Source organism: Odocoileus virginianus, unplaced genomic scaffold (assembly GCF_023699985.2).
Source record: "Odocoileus virginianus isolate 20LAN1187 ecotype Illinois unplaced genomic scaffold, Ovbor_1.2 Unplaced_Contig_186, whole genome shotgun sequence".
In the NCBI taxonomy this organism is placed as follows: domain Eukaryota; kingdom Metazoa; phylum Chordata; class Mammalia; order Artiodactyla; family Cervidae; genus Odocoileus; species Odocoileus virginianus.
The window spans coordinates 1,120-10,639 of record NW_027224503.1 but is presented as its reverse complement, the minus strand read 5'-3'; the positions used below and the strand labels follow the sequence as shown (position 1 = coordinate 10,639).

At 44.2% G+C, this 9,520-nt stretch overlaps 1 pseudogene; it reads left to right on the top strand.

Moving 5' to 3' along the window:
• The first annotated feature begins 883 nt into the window (after positions 1–883).
• Positions 884–9,239, top strand: LOC139034279 (histone-lysine N-methyltransferase PRDM7-like; annotated as a pseudogene).
• Positions 9,240–9,520: the final 281 nt, after the last annotated feature.

Sequence of the window (9,520 nt, the reverse complement as noted above, 5' to 3'; positions counted from 1 at the left end):
AGTGGGAAACACAGGACAGGGGGGAGAGTGACCAGAACGCACCCTGCACAACCCTCAGAAACCCTTACCCTGACGGCTTCAAGTTCCATGATGACAGGACCCAAATCCCATCAGCAGTGAGGAACCTGGGTCCTAACCTGAAGCAAGCTCACCTCTTGTCAGCTTCAGGGACTACGAGTTCCTTCCCTGGCAGAAAAACCGAATCCCCTAGTGTCGTGACCCTCAAATACTGAGTAACCCCAGTTCCCATCAAACTGAGGCACCCTTAAAATAGCACGAGCAGAGAGACCAAATTTCCTTAACCTCGGAGACCCTCAATACCTCAGCCTGGGAGCTCTAAAAACTCTTTGTCCTCAAGACCCCCCACTGTCCTGCCTTTCAAAGACCTAAAGACCATTGATAAGAAACCTCCAATTTCCTCATCCTCAAAGATCCCAAATTCTCTCACCCTGTGCATTCTACATCAGCCGAAAGATCCTCAGTCCCCATTGTCTGAGGATCCCAGTTCCTTCAGCCTATGTGTCCCAGATCTTCTCAAGCGGAGTGACTTGTCCCTTAAACGTAGAACCCATGTTATGCCCAGATTTTTCTGAGTCCCCAGACAGAGATCCTCAAAACCCTTCTTGGAGAAATATTCCCTCTCCTGCACTGGAACAGAGCCCTGTTTTCAGCCTGACCCCAGTCTAGAAGTTACAGCCTTCCAGGTCTCCTCTAGACTCCCTCCATCACCCACAGACACATCCCTCCCAGTGCCTTTCCTCAGAGCAGCCGAACTGTAGAACCAAAGAAACCAAATCTAATTCACATTAGGCTGGTCTGTCATAGCTGGTCAGGATCCGTCCATCCCACCAACACCCTCACTCTGACTTTCCCCACACTTCCTGCCCTGGACACTCCACCCAAGGAAGACAGACCAGGCTCTGGACAGTGGTCTGGGCTATCTCAGCATCTTCTTCTTCCACAGGCACCTTGGCATTGAGGCAGTCCCATGGCCATGAGGCCGAACAGGTCTCCAGAGGAGAGCACTGAGGGAGATGCCGGGAGAACAGAGCGGAAGCCCACGGTGAGAGGTGGAGGCAGCAAAGCTGGGCTCTATGCCAGCTCTATAGGAAGGACATGGTGCTGGTCCTTGAAGCACCACAGACTGCTTGCCTGGGCAGCTGAGTGAACTTCCCTGTGACTGTACACAGGATGGGAATGCCTGGTCCTGTCTGAGATGGTGGGGTGGAGTGGGACAAAACAGGACACTAGCATTGCCAACTGCTCTGTGTCCAGGGAGAGTTAGGAAAATGCTCAGTGTTTGTTCAGTTAAGCAGGACACAGTCAGGAAGGAAAGTCTTCATCCCTGTCTCACAGAGACCATCCAGGAGCTTCAGGCTACTCCCTGCACAAAAGGTAGAGAAGTCAGCTCTAAAGGCTGACTTATATTAGTAAATCACTGATGAAATCTGTTATTTTCCTTAGGCCAAAGATGCTTTCAAAGACATTTTCATATACTTCTCCAAGGAAGAATGGGCAGAGATGGGAGAATGGGAAAAAATCCGATGCAGGAATGTGGAAAGAACTACAAGGCGCTGCTCGCTATAGGTAACAGGAAGTGCTGGGTGAGCCTGGGAAATATGAAACACATCTTCAACCTCAGTGTTTACCTGGCCCGCTCTTAGCTGGCTTCATTTGCTCACAGTTCCTTTTTGTGTGGAGACTAACCTGGAGGACATTTGTCTTGTTTTGTACCAAAGTGGGGTTGACCCTGGCAGTGCAGAGCTCACCTCTTGCCTTGTTCTACATTCTCCCAGCCCATCCTAATATTGAGCATCTTTTCATATGTTTGTTGGCCATTTGTGTATCTTCTTTGGAGAAATGTCTATTCAATTCCTTCTCCCACTGTGTTAGTCAGCTCAGGCTGCCATAACAAAACAGACTGCATGGCTTAAACCACAGAAATTTGTTTTCTTCCAATGCTGGAGCATGGAAGTTTGATATCAGGGTGCCATCGTGGTCAATCTGGTTCTTTTCCTGGCTTATAGGTAGCCTTCATATTGGTGTATGCTTATCAACCTCTTATCAGATACATATTGTACAAATATTTTCTGCCATCCTGTAGGTGATCTGTTCACTCTGTTCCTTTGTTTCACTCTGTTCCTCTGTTTCGCTCTGTGCCCTTTGCTGCACAGATGTTTCGAGATTAATGTAGTCTCATTTGTCTATTTTTACTTTGCTACTAATACTTGTAACCTTGCTCTCAGATCTAAGAAATTGTTGCTGATTCAATGTCCTGAAACTTCAACCTTGTTTTCTTCTAGGAGTCTTATCAAGTCTTACATTTAGGTATTTAATCCATTCTGAGTTGATTTTTCTTCATGATGCAAGATCTTCACAATTTTGCATATGGATATTTTATTTCCCCAGCGCCATTCGTTAGAGGGATTAAACTTTCCCCGTTGTCTTGACACCCTTGATGAAGATCGTTAGACCATGTATCCAAGAGTTTATTTCTGGCTGTCTGTTTTGTTCCATTGATTGGTATGGCTGTCTTAATGCCAGTGGGCTTCCTCTGTGGCTCAGCAGGTGAAGACTCTGCCTTCAGTGCAGGAGACACAGGAGATGCAGCTTCAATCCATGAGTTAAGAAGGTCCCCTGGAGAAGGAAATGGCAACCCCCTCCAGCATTCTTGCCTGAGGAATCCCCTGGACAGAGGAGCCTGGTGGGCTACAGTCCAAAAGGTTGCAAGGAGTCAACACGACTGAGTGACTAAGCATGCACTTTATGCCAAAACTACACTCTTTTGGTTACTGTACCTTTGTAATATGTTCTGAAATCAGAGGCCTCCAGCTTTGCTGTTCTTTCTAAGATTGTTTTGCCTATTTGGGGTTCTCTGAGATTCCGTATTAACTGTAGGATGGATTTTCTATATCTGAAAAAAATTCCATTTGGATTTTAATAGGAACTGCATTGAAGCTTTAAATTGCTTTGGGTAGTATGAACAGCTTAATAATATTGTCTCCAAATCCATAAACATGAGACACCTTTCTATTTACTTGTGTCAGATTCCTTTCAGTAATACTTTGTAGTTTTCAATGTATAAGTCTTTTATCTCCAGAAGTCACTCCCAATTATTTCATTCTTTTTGATACTATTATAAATAAGGTTATCGGGACTTCTCTGGTGGTCCAGTGGCTAAGACTCCACACTCCCAGTGCAGAGAACTTGGGTTCAATCCCTGGTCAGGGAACAAGATCCCACATGCTGCAAGAAAGACCTGGTACCAATCAATAAATAAACAGCTTTTTTTTTTAATTTAAACTTAGCACTTGACTATAACTTAAAAAAATAAATAATATAGTTTTCTTATTTTCCTTTTGGAATAGTCATTGTTCATGCATGGAAAACTATTTGAATGTTGATTTTGTACCATGCAACTTTCTGTGTAGGTTTTTTGTGTGTCTGGAATTTTAAAGATTTTCTGCACATAAAATCATATCCTCTTTGAACAGATATAATTTTGCTTCTTTATTTCTAAATGGAAGGCTTTAGTTTGCTTTTGTAATCTAATGCCCTGGCTAGGACTTCTAATACTATGTTGAATAGAAGTGTTGAGAATGGGCATCCTTGCCTTTTTTTTCTTGATCTTAGAAGTTTTCAGCTTTTCACTGATGACTATGATGTTAGAGATAGACTTTTCATATATGACCTTTATTATATTGCAGTCATTTCCTTCTATTTCTACTTTGTTGAGTATTTTTGTCATGAAAGGCTAGTAAATTTATTAGATACTTTATGGACATCAGATGAAGCACAGATGAAGTTTCACCTTTTTTTTTTTTTAATTTTGAGAAAATTATGTAATGCTCCCATTGGAAGCATAGGAGTTGATGATACAGAAATCACTTTCCATTCCTCCTTTGGTAATCCTTGTCCTTGTCACTCTCTGGCTCAGAATCCTGTGTCCTTAATTAGAATGCCCAGAGTTTGGAAACATTTACAACCAAAACACTGATTCTCATCATTTTTTAGGTAAACCTTCTTGGATGGCCTTCAGAGAGGAGCACAGTAAACACCAGAAGGTGAGTATTTCCCAAATCCTGTTGACAAAAACATCCTCCTCATGGATCCAGTCACAGGTGAGAATAGGTGAGAATAGTTTTCACACAGAGATCCTGGAGACTGCTGCCTTCCTGTCCTGAATCTTTAGCACAATGTCTGATATCATCACCATCTTTATAGTTAGTAAGAACAGCAATGATATTAGGCTGTTCTATTGTTACATTATTTTCACAATATTTCAGACTTTAAGTATTTTATGTGAATAAACTTACTTAAAAATTAAAACAATCCTACAGTACCTCTAAGTAGGTATATAGTGATCACCAGTATAGATCAAGAAACTGAGGTTAAAAAATGCTTGATTATGTATCACTGTAGTGCAATCTAATCCAAAGCACCTTCTCTAAACCCCTTACAAACTGGTTAAAACTTCCACAGTTCTATAAAGTTTATTCATACATCTTATTGATACATCTTTATATCATTCATCTGAGAGATGTTTTCAACCTCAGTTCTTTTGTGCTGTGCTAGTGAGGGATATCTACTGACATCTGACTAAGGGAAGTAAGGACATGTTGGGCAGTTTGTAGAGTGGATGGTCCAAGATGAAGAAGGCGACATGATCCCTACATCAGAGTTTCTTACTCCAATAAGAGGAAGCAACTTGCAGCCCTGACAAGCCTCAGGTTCATGACTCAGAAGCAACAAATAAGAAAATAACTGAAGGACTTCACATAGGTTACCTGCTTTTGAGTAGAAACTCATCATCTGGGCATCATTTCAAATGCTCATTCTTGTAGGAGGGAGTAACAACTCCTTCCTCTGAGCTCTAATTAGCAACTCTCCTGTTTGGAATCATTTGTTTAGCCTGCCCCTGTGTTGTGAGCTTTGAGAGCCTAGCCCACACCCATTCATTCTCCGAAGTCCAGGCCCAGCTCAAAGCCCCTGAGGGCCCCCTGAATGTTTTGTGAATGAGTGACTCCACATTTGAACATTCATGTATTAATAAGAAGGTCAAGGAATGCTGAAGATAGTATTTGTGAGCTAGACTTGAAATACAGAGGCAGTTGAAGAGACGTATTAATGGCAGGGATGTGCACTCACATTCATACTGTATTATATAGCTCACCCAATGATCCGTTGAATGTTATTAAATTTCATATCTACTATAACATTAAGAATTACCATGTATACTAACTTATGGATCAGGAAACTGAGGAGAACCAACTCATCATACAGCCTTCTTTAAGCAGAATTGAAGAGGCCAGCTACTTTAATTCCAAACATTGTCTGTAGAACAGGCAACTTACAACTTTCAGCTCACTTTCTTTATTGTCTAAAAGTGTTTCTGTCGATCATCTTTTCTCTTCTCAAACTCACTGTTTTGTCAGCTTATTTTCCAGATGTGTTTTGTCCCCTCTGTAATTTTCCATACTTCCTCACCCATCAAAGGTCTACTAATTAATAGAAACACACCCCCGCCCCGTGCCAGATTTCTCTATGAGCCCTTACCCTCTTCTTTCCCTGACCTCCAGCTATTCTCCCTGCCTTGATCTCACTTTTATGCAGAAGGCTGAAGGGAAAGAACCTTAAGATATGGACTCTGTTTTGATTCACTAGCCACTTAGGTCCTTGCTTTACACTCCAGTGTTCAGACCCCCTCTCCACCAGGTATTTCCAAGAATTGTCCAAGTATTAATTGAAGTCATGCATGTGAAAATACTCCATAAAATCCTAAAGAACTAAAGAAATGCATGTTGTCTTTTACTCACATGGAAGGGAATGTCCAGGAGACCATTAAGTAAGGTATGTAGTTTGAAGATCTTGCTGGGAGCAGCAAAATTGCTGAAGACAAGTGGTTCCAAGCAGGCTCAGAAACCAGTGCCCCCTCCCAGAGAAGCAAGGACCCCTGGACAGCACCCCAGACAAAAAGTCAGTAAGAGAAAATTTGGGGAGTTCCTCTAATTAGTTCCTCTAATCCCTGTAGAAAAGCTAATAAGTATGGCCTAGGTGTGTGGCATGGACTTTGGGTAGGCGTGGCTTTAAGCTGGACTGATCTGAGACATGAAGTTAGCACTGGGGCCTTGGGAAAATCTTATACATTTTCTGAGGTCCTGATTGTTCATCTGTAAAGTGAAGATAGGATACATAATTCATACAGTGTTTGGAAGCATTACATTAAATGCAAAAGTGCTGACACCTACAAGTAGTTCAATAAATCCAGCTGTGATGATAGGGACCATGCTTTGATAGTGCCCAGACCTCTGCTCAATGCCTTACGTGTCATGTGCCCTTAACATATATTTTCTGAGTAGATGTGTCAGTGAACTATTTCCTAAGTAAGAAGGTTCAGAAGTTAAACCTACTAACGGGAAGTGCAGGAAGCTATCACTGAACTGGGCATCTGTGGTCAGTGTGGAGCCTCAGTCTCCTGAACCAGTAGTTAAAGGGAGAAGAAGCAAAGTATAGAGAAGGGACTTCCTGGTGGTTAAGTGGTTAAGACTCCACGCTTCCACTGCAGGAGGTGTGGGTTCCATCCCTGGTCAGGGAACTAAGATCCCACAAGCCATGCAGCATGGCCAATAAATCAATATTGTTACATCAAAACATAAAAATACAAAAGTAAAAGATTGAAAAATAAATGTGAAAAAGTTTTAACAAAGTGTATAGATGGACAGGTAGGAGATCTCACACTTTCTGATAAAACAGGGACTAACTCCCCAGACCCCACCAGCCTTGCTTAGCTTCTGTTCTCCATCTTAGAACTCAGAAGAAAGGAGACTGGAGTGAAGAGGTACAGTCTATGAGAAAGAAAGGGCCACGTGTACCAAGAGGTCAGCGAGCCCCAGGATGACGACTACCTCTGTGAGTGACCCCGTTGGTCCACTCGCAGAGAAGAGGTTATGAGGCCTTGGTCCAATAACCTCACCTCACCATTTGGTCCCCCAGTCATCCCCTTCCTGTATGACTTGGGGTACAGGATCGAGGCCAAATGCCATGAATGCCCCAGTTCTTTCTGAAGGTCTTTACGACCAGCAACATCACTATACCTCCTCTCATCCCTGTTCTCACCTCCAGATTGTGAGGAGTGTCAGAACTTCTTCATCGACAGCTGTGCTGCCCACGGGCCCCCAACCTTTGTAAAGGACTCTGCAGTGAAAAGGGGGCACGCCAACCGCTCAGCGCTCACTCTGCCCCCTGGATTAAGCATCAGACTGTCGGGCATCCCTGACGCTGGGCTTGGAGTGTGGAACGAGGCGTCCGATCTGCCGCGGGGCCTGCACTTTGGCCCCTATGAGGGCCAGATCACAGACGATGAAGAGGCCGCCAACAGTGGATATGCCTGGCTGGTGAGAAGCACCCGTTTCCCTGTCCTCTGGCCTCTAATCGCTTGTATGTGGTGGGGGGTACTTCGTGTCTACATGCGAGGACGCAGATGGTGATAACATGGTCGGCAATGATACAGTCAGCGCTGTGTACTGTGTGCCCTGGGCGTGAACCCAGGACTTCCATCTAAAGGTCAGAGGAGAGCTGGGACCACAGTGTCCAGACACTCAGGACCTCTATCTAAAGGTCAGAGGAGAGGTGGGAGACAGTGGTACAGGCATACAGAAGTGACTCCTCACTTGTGGAGCCCTTCCTTCAATGTGCCAGTAGATTGAGGCTTGGAATGATGATTAAGGTGCTTACCATGTGGTCCAACTGGCAGCTGAATCCATGCAGGCTGAAGAGCACCAATGACAGCAGAGAGAAAGTTCTTCTATTACTTCCTACCAAAAATAACAATAATAATAATAAAGGAGAGAAGAAAGCTTGTATCTCTTTTCTGACACTCAGGTCACCAAAGGGAAAAACAGCCACGAGTATGTGGATGGAAAGGACACGTCTTTGGCCAACTGGATGAGGTGAGTGCAGCGAGTCTGCAGTTTGTAGATGTCGCTCCTCCCTCAAGCCCACACCCCCTTCCTTCTCAACCCGTCTCCCTCAATAACTTTCACATCTTCTTTCCTCTTTTCCCTCCATATCATGCTCTTTCATTTCAAAAGACATTAGAAAGAAAGAAAGAAAAAGAGCATGTGTCCACAAAATATAAGTCTATATGTTCAACAAAACTGAGGCACTTGAAAACAACTTGAGGAGTCTAGATTCACCAGGACACTTTAACTCACGTAATTGACACTTACCGGGCACTCTATGCCCGAGTGTATACAGTGAACTCCATTACTGAAGCAGATCACACAGCCCATGTTCTTTCGGAGAACATACAGAAGACAGACATTAAGCAATTAATTTTAGGAATAGCAACCTTAATTTTTTTTAATAATGGCACAGTGCCAGGATAACCTAACAAGGGAGACCTTGAGTCCATGTGGGCAACATCTTCCCCAGACTCAGGTCCAGTGAAAAGTGGGCCCTGAGGTCTGGGAGGAATGTAGGGCAGGATGGCTGTGAGAATGGCCATTCTCTGAGGGCCTCTCCTTTCATCAGGGCAGGCAGAAAGTGAATATTACTGTTGTGTGTCTCAAGCTATAATAGAGCACTCACCAAGGGGTGGTCAAATGAATAGCACCCTGGATACACGTGGGGAGATTGGAGAAAAGCCTTGGGAGAGAAGGCAGGCTGGGGTAACTGCTGAGGTATGCATGTTAGCCTAAGAGCACCAAGTCCAGTGGACTTAAAGAGAACTTAACTCAGACTTTAGAGGGGCTGGAGGTCACCAGTCTTAAAGACAGTCCAGGCAGAGACAAGTATGGAACTGGGCTCTATAAAATGGCTAATAAAGTAAGGAGAGAAAGCATTCCAGCCAGGAAGAGGACCGGAAACAGGATCTGGAAATAGGAATTCACACAGCCTGGTCGAAGGTGTGAACAGAAGGTCCCCATGAGGGGTGGTGGGAGCCATGGTGGCCTCAGAGCCTGAAGGCAAGGAGCCGGGCATGGTCCGACAGTGGAGGGGGTCTCATCACCTGTGGTTTCTTTCCCTTTCCTGGCCTTGACTCCAGGTATGTGAACTGTGCCCGGGATGACGAGGAGCAGAACCTGGTGGCCTTGCAGTATCATGGGCAGATCTTCTACGAACCTTCCAGGTGGTCAGGCCAGGCTGTGAGCTGCTGGTCTGGTATGGGGACGAGTATGGCAAGGAACTTGGCATCAAGCAGGACAGCAGGGAAAAGAGCAAGCTCACAGCTGGGAGAGGTGAGCACCACCCCTCTTCCAGCACCCCACCCCATCCTGGGGAGCCTCCCTGGTCCGATTCTGAAGTAAAGTCCAATGCAGTCTAAAGTCAGTCAAGTCGCAATTAAAATGCCTCAGAATTTGATTTATTTCATATGATTGTTAGGAAACATTATTATATTAAAAGTGTTAGTTTTGGTACCAGCTTACTAGATAGCAAAGAAAAAAAAATTGCTTATGGGTAAACTTAGAAAAGTACTTTCCATATATCTTGAAGTAGCAGTATTTTTGCAAAGGCATCA